General features: G+C 46.2%; 1 non-coding gene across 1 annotated transcript; it reads right to left on the bottom strand.

Moving 5' to 3' along the window:
* Positions 1-10,081: 10,081 nt before the first annotated feature.
* On the bottom strand, positions 10,082-10,153 carry TRNAT-UGU. The gene has a single exon. It is a non-coding gene; the product is annotated as a tRNA-Thr (tRNA).
* Positions 10,154-13,624: the final 3,471 nt, after the last annotated feature.

The following is a 13,624-nucleotide window of genomic DNA, read 5'->3' as shown; positions in this document are numbered from 1 at the left end:
GTTAACGGTGCGCTGTGTGAAGAAGAACTTCCTTTTATTTGTTTTAAACCAGCTGCCTATTAATTTCATTTGGTGGCCCCTAGTTCTTGTATTATGGGAGTAAGTAAATAACCTTTCCTTATCTACTTTCTCCACATCATTCATGATTTTATATACCTCTATCATATTCCCTCTTAGTCTCCTCTTTTCCAAGTTGAAAAGCCCTAGCCTCTTTAATCTCTCCTCATATGGGACCCGTTCCAAACCCCTAATCATTTTAATTGCCCTTCTCTGAACCTTTTCTAATGCCAGTATATCTTTTTTGAGATGAGACGACCACATCTGTACATAGTATTCAAGATGTGGGCGTACCATGGAGTTATATAAGGGTAATAATATAGTCAGTCTTATTCTCTATCCCCTTTTTAATGATTCCTAACATCCTGTTTGCTTTTTTGACCGCCTCTGCACACTGCGTGGACATCTTCAGAGAACTATCCACGATGACTCCAAGATCTTTTTCCTGATTTGTTGTAGCTAAATCAGTCCCCATTATATTTTATGTATAATTGGAGTTATTTTTTCCAGTGTGCATTACTTTACATTTATCCACATTAAATTTCATTTGCCATTTTGTTGCCCAATCACTTAGTTTTGTGAGCTCTTTTTTAAGTTCTTCACACTCTGCTTTGGTCTTAACTATCTTGAGCAGTTTAGAATCATCTGCAAACTTTGCCACCTCACTGTTTACCCCTTTCTCCAGATCGTTTATGAATAAGGTGAATAGGATTGGTCCTAGGACTGACCCTTGGGGAACACCACTAGTTACCCCTCTCCATTCTGAGAATTTACCATTAATTCCTACCCTTTGTTCCCTGTCTTTTAACCAGTTCTTAATCCTTGAAAGGACCTTCCCTTTTATCCCATGACAATTTAATTTATGTAAGAGCCTTTGGCGAGGGACCTTGTCAAAGGCTTTCTGGAAATCTAAGTACACTATGTCCACTGGATCCCCCTTGTCCACATGTTTGTTGACCCCCTCAAAGAACTCTAATAGATTAGTAAGACATGATTTCCCTTTACAGAAACCGTGTTGACTTTTGCCCAACAATTTATGTTCTTCTATGTGTCTGACAATTTTATTCTTTACTATTGTTTCAACTAATTTGCCCGGTACCGATGTTAGACTAATTGCCGGGATCACCTCTAGAGCCCTTTTTAAATATTGGCGTTACATTAGCTAACTTCCAGTCATTGGGTACCGAAGCCGATTCAAAGGACAGGTTACAAACCATAGTTAATAGTTCCGCAACTTCACATTTGAGTTCTTTCAGAACTCTTGGGTGAATGCCATCTGGTCCTGGTGCCTTGTTAATGTTGAGTTTATCAATTAATTCCAAAACTACCTCTAGTGACACTTCAGTCTGTGACAGTTCCTCAGATTTGTCACCTACAATTTGGCAATGTTTATGCTCCTTTCTAGGATTTGACTTCCACTTTTTAAAGGAAGTCTTTTTGTCTCTTACTGCTTCTTTTACATGGTTGTTAAGCCCCGGTGGCTCTTTTTTAGTTCTTTTACTGTCTTTCTTAAATTGGGGTATACATTTAAGTTGGGCCTCTATTATGGTGTCGTTAAAAAGTGTCCATGCAGCTTGCAGGAATTTCACTTTGGTCACTGTACCTTTTAATTTCTGTTTAACTAACCCCCTCATTTTGTATAGTTCCCCTTTTTTAAATTAAATGCCACAGCGTTGGGCTGTTGAGATGTTCTTCCCACCACAGGGATGTTAAATATTATTATATTATGCCGTTTATTTCGAGCAACTGCAGTTATTCGGGAGAGTACAGACAGGCAGAGTTTCCCCTCCCGAGGTAGGTCTCGGTTAGATAAACAAATAAGGCAAGCATTTATACCTTTTGCGACATACACTGAGGCGCAACAACTGCATTTTGTTTGTACATATTCCTTTCTGATAGCTTACTTCTCTCAGCAATTTCTGCTACAATCTGCATTCTATTCTTATCTAACACAAGGTTGAAAACCAGCATCTCTTACTGTTCTTTTCCGCTCGCCCACGCCCTGCTTGGAAGTCTCCCGTTATTAGCTGATAGTTAGCCTGGTAAATATCAAGTCCCTGAGAAAACACAGTTATACGAAGCAAAACAAAATCACAAACAGAAATGTCATTGGAAATTCAAAAATTAAAAAGGAAAATGCAATTCCCATCACTTCATTGTATCTGGGCCATTCCTGTGTCGAGAGTACCCGCTAAGGGCCCTGTGTGCTTATGGGAAACCTGGAGGAACTCATAGCAGAGCCTGCACATGAAACTCAACTGCTCCCAGGTGCCGCAGTAAAACCCTTTCCCTGCTTTGATGTTGATGATTTTATGAAAATATGCTAATGAGTGTGAATATAATGTAACTGGAACATGCTTCATGCAAAAGGTCTCTTGTGCAGTATCATTACAAAGCTTATTATCTACTGTGTGTGTTCAGCCTATTTGTATGAACCGATCATTCCTGTATCTGAAGCTAGAAATATGAGCTATAACTCTGAGGTCCTGTTGTAATGATGCAAAGTGTGGGCCATTAACAGTGGTTTGGACTCCTGATGGCTCCCATTAACCAGGACAATTGACTGGAGATGGCTCTGTCCTGCACCATCTGTGAGTCAGGCCAGGAACAATGAAGGCTTGGGGTCTCACAGGTCATGTCACCTGGTACAGGAATCCATCTTAAACCTGGGGCTTTTCCCCAGGATGTAGTAATGAATCAAGCCAAGTCCGTCAGTCTATCCCAGTGGAGCGCCTCAAGCGGGGGTTACATAAATCATTCTATTATGCGCATGTGCTAACATAATCCAACTACTTCGCCCCCTGATTGGTGCTTCATCCCTTGCGTATCCCAATGGTATGCACCTGGTCAGCGCTTTATCTATGAGTCTCCTGATTGAGTGTGGGGGCGTGGGAACCACTTCAGCTTAAGAAGTGTAACATTCCTACATCCCCTCCTTTTCTGTTTTGTCGACCCGTGCCTGGTCCGCATGTTTCATGATTCTATGGGCATACATGACGGCTTGGAATGTAGGCAGGGGTTTGCGCCGACAGGGTGTAAAACACATCCTAATATTATTAGGAATACACTGGGCAAAGCAACAAAAACCAATCAAGCAGGCGATAACAATCAAAGCATATTACAAAACAATTCAAACCCATCCCATGGATGGCAGCCAAAAAGATGTACTCAGCCCAACTAAAAAGGCTGACATTGGCATTACATCCTAATCTCATGGGGGTTAAGCTTTGCTGGCATTGGGTACGGGTCTCATTAATTTGGGAGCCAATCAACATTGGCCTCATGGGGAGTATTAATATAAATCTACTTAAGCAACATTAAGCTTCTAAAATATTGGCCAAAATATAATTAAAGGTCCTCTGACCACATGTAAAAAACCAACCCTCCGGTAACGCGATGTGCCCGTAATTGCTGGACACATTTTGAAAGCGCGTACAATTCCATCCTGGGGTACCCACCCGCAAGCATCCTTTTGGGGGCTTGTGACGTGTGCAATTAACCATCCGTGCACAGGTCAATTTGGCGTAATTGGCTACCCATGGGGTAAAAAAAACAAGGCACTTGCAAATTTCACATAAGTGGCTTGGCCCCATTGGCTCATTAAATAATATTGAACCTCGGTGGCATTTATAAAAATTAAACATCCCTGTTACATGTGCAGCATCGCCTGGTGCCTTATATACTGGGACCAGGCAGGTGCCCAACAGGCCATGCATCTCAGGGGCCTGCTGTAAACAAAAGAAAAATCAATTGGCAAGGATCACAAATCAAGCCCATATATTATAACACATACGGCTATGCAATTTGGGTTTGGCCCTAGCCTGTAACACACAAAAACACAACAATATGGTAAAAAATTTAGCAATCAAACAAGCAAAGATAACAGCAGTAAAATTCTCGGGGATAGGCTTGGCCTTGTTATTCTCCAGCATGAGCTGAGCCTGCTGCGCCAGTCGTTTCACCTGCCCCCAGGTAACCTTTGGTGCCGTCTTTATGGCTTGGCACACTGGAAAGGTCTCGGTTAGGGTCAGATTGAAGTTGGGTATCGGGTTCTTGAGGCTTTAATGCCACGTCATTGTGCCACGGTCTCACATTCTTGGCAGGGACCCACAACGGACCTGTGGGAGTAAGCACAGCGGCATGCCCCTGTCCCCAAATTCTCAATGGAACGGGGCCATACCAATTAGGGTCTGGGCTCTGCCTATTTTTGACAGATGGGCATGGGAGCGGGGTTTCCATCTTAAATGTCATTCAGTGGCTGTAAGATTCTGAAAGATATTTAAAATATTTAGGGTAAACAATACTATCGCTAATTAATTTTGCTTGGCTCCCATGATTGGCCCATCATCCCCCACTGTTTTATTTTGCTTTTTGTAGGTACTCTTTAAGTGTATAATAGATCCATTCCACAATGGCTTGACCTGTGGAGTTATACAAAATACCAAAAATGTGGTTAATTTGCCACTGCGTGCAAAAATCTGAAAATCTGTAAAAAATGTAGATATTTCCAGAAAAAAAAAAGGGGGATAAAGCGTGACATCCATTTGCCAAATTTAATTAAATAAAAGGCCACGGGGATCAACACCCAATTCGGGGCAATGAAAAAAAACTTGGACAATAATTACAAATTAAAACAATACATTGGGCTTAAATTAAAGGGATCATTAAAATACTTCACTAAAAATTTAGCATTTTAATAAAAAAATGCATGACTATCGATGGCATTCAAAAACCAAATTGGGTTAACTGAAACGCCAAAACAAAAAAAACCCACACCCCTGACTAAGTCACGGACACCGCTTACAAAAACTGAAACTTGGCGGACAGCCAAGAGAAAGGGGGGGGGGTTTAGCGAACAGCCAAAAAAAGCTGCAATGAAAACGGCAGGACTCGGCCAGGCAATAGCAAAATATATTAGCCAAAAGAAAAGGGAAAAATCACCATCTGGGCCCATGAGTCCCCTTAATACAGCTATTTTGGCATATAAGCCCAAATCTAAACATAATTTTTTTCCCACATAATCACTATCTATTACCCTGGGGACTATCTAAATACCATATTTTCCGGCATGGGAATGAGGGAGGATTAACCCCATCATGCCCGGGGGCAGGGGTCCAAAAAATCAAATAAAAACCACCACCACCTCCCTGGGAAAAATAAGCTCCCTATCTTTAAAACAAGGAAAAATCATTAAAAAAATCTTTAAAACCTATTATCATAAGCTAATAATCATATGGAATAAAACTGGGATTTGGGGTTCCACACTGCAGGGGTCTCATGGGTTAAATACAAACATTAATCACTCTAAAATCATGGAGCATTCGCCATTTACCAGATCTTTACTTGATAACCAAAACAGGCGAATTCCAGGGGCTAGTGGATTTTTCCACATTGCCCACCTGGTATTGTTCCTCACATAAGTGATACAATGCAAAAGCTTCTCTTGGGGCAGTGGCCACTATTCCACCCACACAGGGGTACTGGTTAACCATACAAGGGAAAGGGCAGTAAACTCAATCATGAATGGTAAAATGTGAACACAATGAGTTAACTAAAAAAGCTAAATCAATCAAAACACCATTAGCTGCTAAAACTTGGCGGACATCTAAAAAAAAAAAAGGGGGGCTTAACTACACCCAAACACAAGCGACAAAACTTGGCCAGGCACTAACAGCCTGGCCTCAATCATAAACAGTAAAATGTAATAACAAGTCTCTTCCCATAGGGATACAGCAATATCCATGATATAGGGTTTAAGGAAAATCTCCTTTCCCCTTCTCTCAAAGTCATAGCAATCCATCGGGTGCTTTGTTGAGCAGCCTGCAATCTGCCCACTCCCAAATGGCTGGCACTTTAAACCTGTCCCAGGTGAATGGCCACTGCCAAGCGGAGATGACTGTAACGTCAGCTCCAGTATCCGCCAGTCCCTCAAGGGGGATACCGATAAGCGAGTTTCCTTATTAATTCCCACAGGGCATCAGGATTATCTGCCTGCTCTCGTATAGCGGCGAACTGTCCTGCTCCATACAATTGCTCGGGAGTATGGGCCCCCCCCCAATGCCTTCTTATGGCGTTCGATTTCTTTCTGCAGCCGCTGTATTTCTTTCTTGTGATGATTAATTTCTTCTAACATGCCTCGGGTAAAGGTGGATTCCAATTCAGACTCAGTAACTACTTGTCTTGCCTCTCGGAGAACAGGATAGGGGAGGGCTGTGATTTCCACTTCCACCTCCCCCTCTGCGTTGCCTGGGCGATGTGTTACTGGGAAGGCAGCCAGTAGCTCCGTTATCTCTGTGGAGCTCTGTTCTGTCTCCTTGCTACTCAATTCTCCCTCGCTGCTCAATTCTCCCTTCTCTGTGGAGCTCTGTTCTTTCTCCTTGCTGCTCAATTCTCCCTCGCTGCTCAATTCTCCCATCTCCTCCCTGTGTATCATTGCCTGAAAAGGGGACGGCCAAAGATTTGGCCATGAAGAGCCATCTGTACCCAGACATGCATCATGGCATTCGGGTACCGCCTCAAGCGGCATGGGAGGCAAGATCCGAGGGTAAGGAGGGAGGGCCGAAGGCGCGGGGGTGAGAAGGATAGCCCTGGATAATGCTCCAACTCTGATTGAATCCAGAGCCTCTGTACATCGCTGCCAAAGCAGGAGCCATTGCACCGCAGCTCTAGGCTCTGCGTGCAGTGTTGCCCCTATCTTTATCCAATCTTCTACTGACAGTGACCCGTGATCCGGGTACCAAGGACATTGGCGATTGATTTCAATTAATAGCTTTTCTAACTGACCCAGAAACTGGCCTGCCAGTCTGTCGTGTAATATTTTGCAGCTTTTTTGCATGAAACTTCTGCTGAGCTGACAATTGCCCCCCCATACTCACGAAATGGGGCTATTCAGCGAGGGTTGATGCATCGGGGGCTATTCCAGCCGGTGAGCAGGGGGGTATCACGTCGGGGTCACCAGATGTAGTAATGAATCAAGCCAAGTCCGTCAGTCAATCCCAGTGGAGCGCCTCAAGCGGGTTTTCCACGTCTTTATTATAATGGTTACATAAATCATTCTATTATGCGCATGTGCTAACATAATCCAACTACTTCGCCCCCTCCCCTAATTGGTGCTTCATCCCTTGTGTATCCCAATGGTATGCACCTGGTCAGCGCTTTATCTATGAGTCTCCTGATTGAGTGTGGGGGCGTGGGAACCACTTCAGCTTAAGAAGTGTAACATTCCTACACCAGGAGAGAGACAAAAGATTCCTGCCTTGTACCAAAGCTGTATAAGGGGGTGGAACAGAAGAAAGGTGGCTGCAGTCATGAGAAATCCCCTAGCTACCACCTGAGCTGGAACAAGGACTATACCAGGTGCAAAGATTGGGCCCAGACAAGAAATAAATCTAGTCTGCAAAAAAAGCTTGTTGGAAGATCTCTGAGGGTGAGATTTTATCTGTATTGAGTTTCATACTGTATTAGTCTTAGACTTGCATGTTTTTGTTTTATTTTGCTCTATGGAGAATACAAACTCCACAGAGAAGGAAAAGTTAATGCCTTAGAAAAATCTGTGTGTGTTAGAGTGTCTAGGAACCACTCTTCTATAGCTTCTTTTCTCTGATTTCCTTTAGAAAATCTGAAGCAGGAGCAGAAAACCATTGTCTTTTCTGAGGTGTGAGCTCAGGACCTACTGAGTATGAGACTGACATGCTGCCAACTATGCTAAGAAGGCCCAGGAAAATGTTTAGGCTCAGTGCATATAGGATCCTCCTACAGCAGTGACTGGGGCAGGGAAGGAGCTGGAAGAAGCAGAGAGATCTGGTGCCCACAGACCTGTCCTGGCATCTTTCTCAGCAGCAAAGAAATCAATTTGCCCTTCCAGTGAACAATCTGCTGGAACTAATGGCAGCACAGGGCGATGTTTCTAAAGTATGCACCCACCTCTACATTTTAGAACTTACTCTCCTTTTTCTAGTATAGCACTTTGTATATGAATTAGTCAAAACAAACCACACAGGTAAGAGAAACAAGGGCTTGAGAGAAAGCTTGAACTCATAACCCCAACAGATAGCCCTCTGCACTAACCAGTTGCACCCTGAAGATGTTTTTTAAACACATTTGGGAAGCAGGCAGTTATTAGTCTCTGTGGTTCACACCTTTGCCTGGTAATTGAAAGGCTGCTGGTTCAAACTTAACTCAAGATGCGGCTTTTCAGCGATGAGACTCCAGTACATTTTAACAGGAAGAAAATCTCTATTCTGGCTTTGCCCCATTAGACTCCTTCTGCCCATCTTCTCCCCCTCCCCCAGTCTCTTTTCTTCCTCACTGGGGCCATGCAGAGAGGAGCCCCAGTCAGTCTCTGTCACAGAGAGTCTGTATCCCATAAAGGGAGGGAGGGGTCTCTCTAAAACATTGATAATGGGGAGGGGAGTGGTGCATGTTGTTAGGGGGAGACAGGATGGAGAACTAACAGTGGGGCACAGAGAGATTCCTCCAGATTTGGTAGAACCCCTGCTGCCCCCCATCAGCCAGCTGTGAGAAGAACAACTGTGGTGGGGGGGGGGGGTCTCCACATGCTGCCCCCGCCCCAACTGCCAACTGTGGCAATGGGAGCTGCAGGGTTGGAGTCTGCGGGCAGCGATGCGCACAGATGCCCCCGGCCCTCCAGCTTAGGGGCTTTCGGGAGATGCCTGAGGTAAATGCTGCACCCTCACCCTCTCCTGCAACCTCCTGCCCCAGCCCAGACCCCACACCTGCACCCAAACTCCCTCCAAGAGCCTGCCCCCCACACTGCCTCCTTCACCACAACCCCCTGACCCTGCACCCAAACTCTCCCAGAGCCCAACCCCTCTCCCTCCCACAACCAAACTCCTTCCCAGAGCCTTACACGGGTGTGTGTGGCAGGTGGGCAGGACTTGGTCCCATTCTGGGCACCACCAAAAATTATACAAACCTGCCACCCCTGTCCAGCCCAACCTTCTGCTGATGCACCTCAGCCCACACCCGTGCAGGGTTTGAAGCTTTCATTGCTTAAATTCCAGGACGTGGAGGGATTTCAGCTCCCCTTTGCCCAGAGGGAACCTTTACCCCACTCCTAACTGGGTTCTTGTCCATGGGATCACTGTAGGGGGGCTGGGTCCCTCGGTGTCTTTTCTCTCTCTAGGATAGGCCAGGGTGCAATAACTGGGGCATCTGAGCACCGAGGACCTTCTGTGGGGCTGCCATTCCCCTTCCCCTTCTGTGGTCCCATCTGCCATTGACTCCAGCCTTTTTTCTATCCATCGTCAGCACCATCCCAAGCCAGCAGCACTCGAATCAAAAAGACAGAGTCCTGTGGCACCTTACAGACTAACAGACGTATTGGCGCATAAGCTTCCGTGGGTGAATCCCACTTCGTCAGGTGAATGTAGTGGAAATTTGCAGGGGCAGGTATAAGTATGCAGGCAAGAACCAGTCTAGAGATAAGGAGGTTAGTTCAATCAGGGAGGATGAGACCCTCTTCTAGCAGTTGAGATGTGATCACCAAGGGAGGAGAAACTGCTTTTGTAGTTGGCTAGCCAGGCACAGAATTCCCACTCCATTCATCTGACGAAGTGGGGATTCACCCATGAAAGCTCATGCGCCAATACGTCTGTTAGTCTAGAAGGCGCCACAGGATTCTGTCGCCTTTTACAGCTCCAGACTAACACGGCCACCCCTCTGATACTCAAAAAGACAGTGTCCCCTGCTGGGAGTAAATCACTGACCTCTCTCCTCCCTGAGCACTGACTGCCCCTCTGTTTCCTTGCCTCTCAGGCTGTGCAGATGGGACCTTTCCCTCCAGTGCTGGAGGATTCACCCTTCTCATCTACCATTGTCCCAAGCAGCACAGTGGGTGGGAATCTTAAACGTACCGAGGTGACTTAGGAGCAGAACCCCCCCCCGACCTTCCATGCAATTGTCACTTGCCCCTCACTGAGCAGGACTGAAACTGGTGCAGGGAGACTGGTGGGCCACATCCCCTCTGGGCATGAGCAAAGCAGCAGGGTGAAAAAAAGGATAATGGAAATGCTGGGGATTGAACCCAGGGCCTCATACACACAAAGCATGTGCTCAACCACTGAGCTACATCCCCTAGCAGGTTGTGTTTGCTATGGGTTACACTCAGAGCCCTCCTGTTTCCAGAGCATCCAGTGACCTATAAGCTTCATGAGAAGCCCATTCCCCTCTCTGAGGACCAATCCTGCTCTCCTGGAGGTGACTTATTCATAGGGGTCACTTTTCAGCAGGGCCAGATTCTATGTGTGGGGCAGAGAGAGTGGGTGCCCTGGTCTCAGGGTGCAGAGATACACTCAGCCATCTCCCCTGCATTGGGTTGGGGGTGCTGCAATCCCCTGCTGCAAGGTCATAGTGGGGGATGCTGTGAGGCCCTGGTGGCAGCAGTGGTGTGGGAAGCGCCAGGTATTTCTAGGATCTGCTATTTCCACCTGCCTGTGAAGTCCAGCTTTCCCCAGCACATTCACTGCGGTGCAATTGGGTCACTATTTCCATGGCTGAACAGCAAAGAATGGCTCCCAGTTTCCCTTCTATCGGAAGCAGGATTAGCCTGTGTCAGTGCTTAATGAGGTGGATCTTGTAGATTGTTATTCATTCCCCAACTTGACAATTCACACAGTCCCTTTCCCAGGCAGATTCCCAGCACCTCAGTGATCCTGGTAGCAGGGTTGGGTCCTGAGATTTTCAGGGTTCTTTCCCCCTCCACCTGGAGTGAACTCAGCTTTTTCCCCATCCCAGACAATCCATGAAATAGCAGCAGCAGCATAAAGAAAGAGGGGAGGGAACATCTCACGGCCAGGGCTGGATGTGCCCAGAGCCCCCTGCTTGTCCATTGTTTCCATGGAATTTGGCCTCCTGCTTTGCACAAGGGACAGAGAAAGATCTTGCTGTTCCTGTGTCTGTGCAAAGTAAATTGTGCTTCTGTATGAAAGAGGCGGGAAATGGCCCCAATGATGGGGCAATAGCCTCAGGGTTAAGAGCAAAGGACAATGATGGGAAGGCTCACAATTGACTCAGTAGTTGCATACAAAGGTGCACGTTTGGCAGTTACGCTGGGAAATTGTGGCTCCTTCTCAGGCTCAGGTTGGCCACCCCGGTCTAGATGTAGAAGTTACAACATTTAAACTTGAAAGATGTGCCAATTTCCCCATCATTTCACACCTTTACACCCAAACACGATGACTTTCTGAATGAACCCTCCTCGTTCAGCCAGAAGATCTTGGGGTGGATGTAGGAGTCACTGGGTAAAATTCTCTGGACTCTGTTCTGAATCAGGTCAGAGCAGAGGTACCTACTGATCTAGTCTGGCTGTAAAATCTATATATCAACACCCAATATGGTGTGAAATTAATCCTCAGAAATGGCTGTTCCCCACCCAGACCCCAGCAAAGGGCTCCCCAGGGAAGGGGGCTGTTGAGGAAGGAAAGAAGAGAGACGTCCTTCTCCCCCTGGAGGAACTGGGCTCTGCGCTTTGGACAGAAAGGAGGGGAAGGAAATGGCCACACGATGGCAGCAGAACCTAAGAAATGAAACACAATAGGCTTATGTCCACACTGCAATGAAACACCCAGGGCTGCCCCATACCAGCTCAGGCTCCCGGGGCTTGGGCTGTGGGGTGGTAAATTTGCAGTGTAGATATCTCGGCTCAGGCTCAGTACCAGGCTCTGATACCCCATAAGGCTGGAAGGGAGTGTAGCAAGTAAAAAAGGTAGAACAGCAGTGAAGTATTACCCTGGTCTCAATGGCATTTCTCCATCAGTCTGTCTGCTCTGGGGCAGGGACAATAACACGTCCTGCTGCATTCGTTATTTCAAAGGGCGGTTTAGGATTTTCATTCTCACACGGTGCACGAAGCAGGACTCAACCCTCGGCGTAAACTAAACGAGCTGTCCACAGATTCTGGCAGCCACAATGAGCATTTGGTGTGAGAGCTGAGACCCCAGAAGGTCGGGGTCATCTGTGAGGGGACTGGACCACTGACCTATCAGCTCCTCACTCCCAAACTTTCAGTAACTCTATCCTCAGTGCCTGTGAGTGTAATTTAAACCATCAAAAGAGTCATAGTGGGCTAGACCATAGTCTGGACTTCGGGTCTGGAAAAGAGCTGCCACAATCCATAGACCAGGTTGTTATATAAAATGCACATGGATTTTAACCCTTCACATACAGTAATGGGAAAGTTCTTGGTTCAGGCTCGTAGCAGTGATGGAATAAACTGCAGGTTCAAATCAAGTCTCTGGAGTACATCCCCCACTGGGATGGGTCATTCAGTCCTTTGTCTAGAGCTTCAGTTTGTAGCAAAGTCCCTCCAGAGGTATGAAGCAGGACTGAAGACAAGATGGAGACGAGGCATCAGCCTTTTCTAGTCTCTTGCCATGTGGTCTTTGCTTTCTTTGTCCCAAGGACACTCTATCCAGCACGTGGCATAGAAAAACCTTAGAGTTCGTCCATAGGCAGGTCCCTGCAGATCTTGCTGAGTCACAAGGCGTATCTGCCTTCTCTCAGTGGGTCGATTGTGTAGCTGATGGTCTTTAATGGGCCATCAAGCAGGCTAGGCAGAACTGACACCAACTTATCTGGGGTGTTCCCCAGAAGCAGAGCACAAGTTTGAAATATGGACAGAACAGAGCCAATACTTATAACATCAACTACAAAAATGATACACATCTAGAGATAGCATCATTATAATCAGCCAATCAGAACCTCTCCATAGACCCCTTACACGACAACCTTTCTACAATATTGTCTGCAAATATAGAACAGCGGTTGCAATGGTGATCTGTACAGTTACAGATTATGTCAGTAACGTCACAGGAGGTGACATGGCATCAGTGAGACTGATACTGGAATACTGCCTCCAGTTTTGGTGTCCTCATTTGAAAAAGATGTTGTGAAACTGGAGCTGGGGCAGCAAAGAGCCACCAAATGTCCTGAGGGCTGCAGAAAAATACCTTCTAGTGAGCTATTGAAAGAGCTCAACCTGTCCAGCTTATCAAAAGAAGATTGAAAGGTGACTTCACTGAAGTGTTGAAGTGCATTAATGGAGATAAAAGATTGGGTATTAAAGGGCTCTTGAATCTAGCAGAGAAAGGCCTAACAAGACCCAATGGCTGGAAGGTGAAAAGAGACAAATTCATATTACAACAAAGGCACAAATATTCAACAGCGAGGATAATTGACCACAGGAACAAGCTACCAAGGAAAGTGGTGGATTCGCCATCTCCTGATGTCATTTCATGAAGACTAGATGCCTTTCTGGAATGTGTTTGCCCCCAAAGTAGCTCTTGTGTCATACAGGAGGCCTGTGATATGCAGGGGGTCAGATTAGATGCTCTAATGGTCTCTTCTGGCCATAAAGTCGACTAATTTCTGAAAAACTGAGTGTAGCATTGGGAGCAGCGTCTGATGTTTTCCTGTCTAGTCAGCTTGCTGCCTAGAACGAATGCTCCTTGAGTGGGGTGATCCACAGGGAGTAGCTCAAACCTCCAAAGTGCCTGGCCAGGGCAGGACATTAGCACAGCAAGGGAGGGGTGCGGCAGTGACATCACAA

Source organism: Mauremys reevesii, linkage group 14, assembly GCF_016161935.1.
Source record: "Mauremys reevesii isolate NIE-2019 linkage group 14, ASM1616193v1, whole genome shotgun sequence".
NCBI lineage: Eukaryota > Metazoa > Chordata > Testudines > Geoemydidae > Mauremys > Mauremys reevesii.
This window is presented reverse-complemented; position numbering and strand designations above follow the sequence as displayed.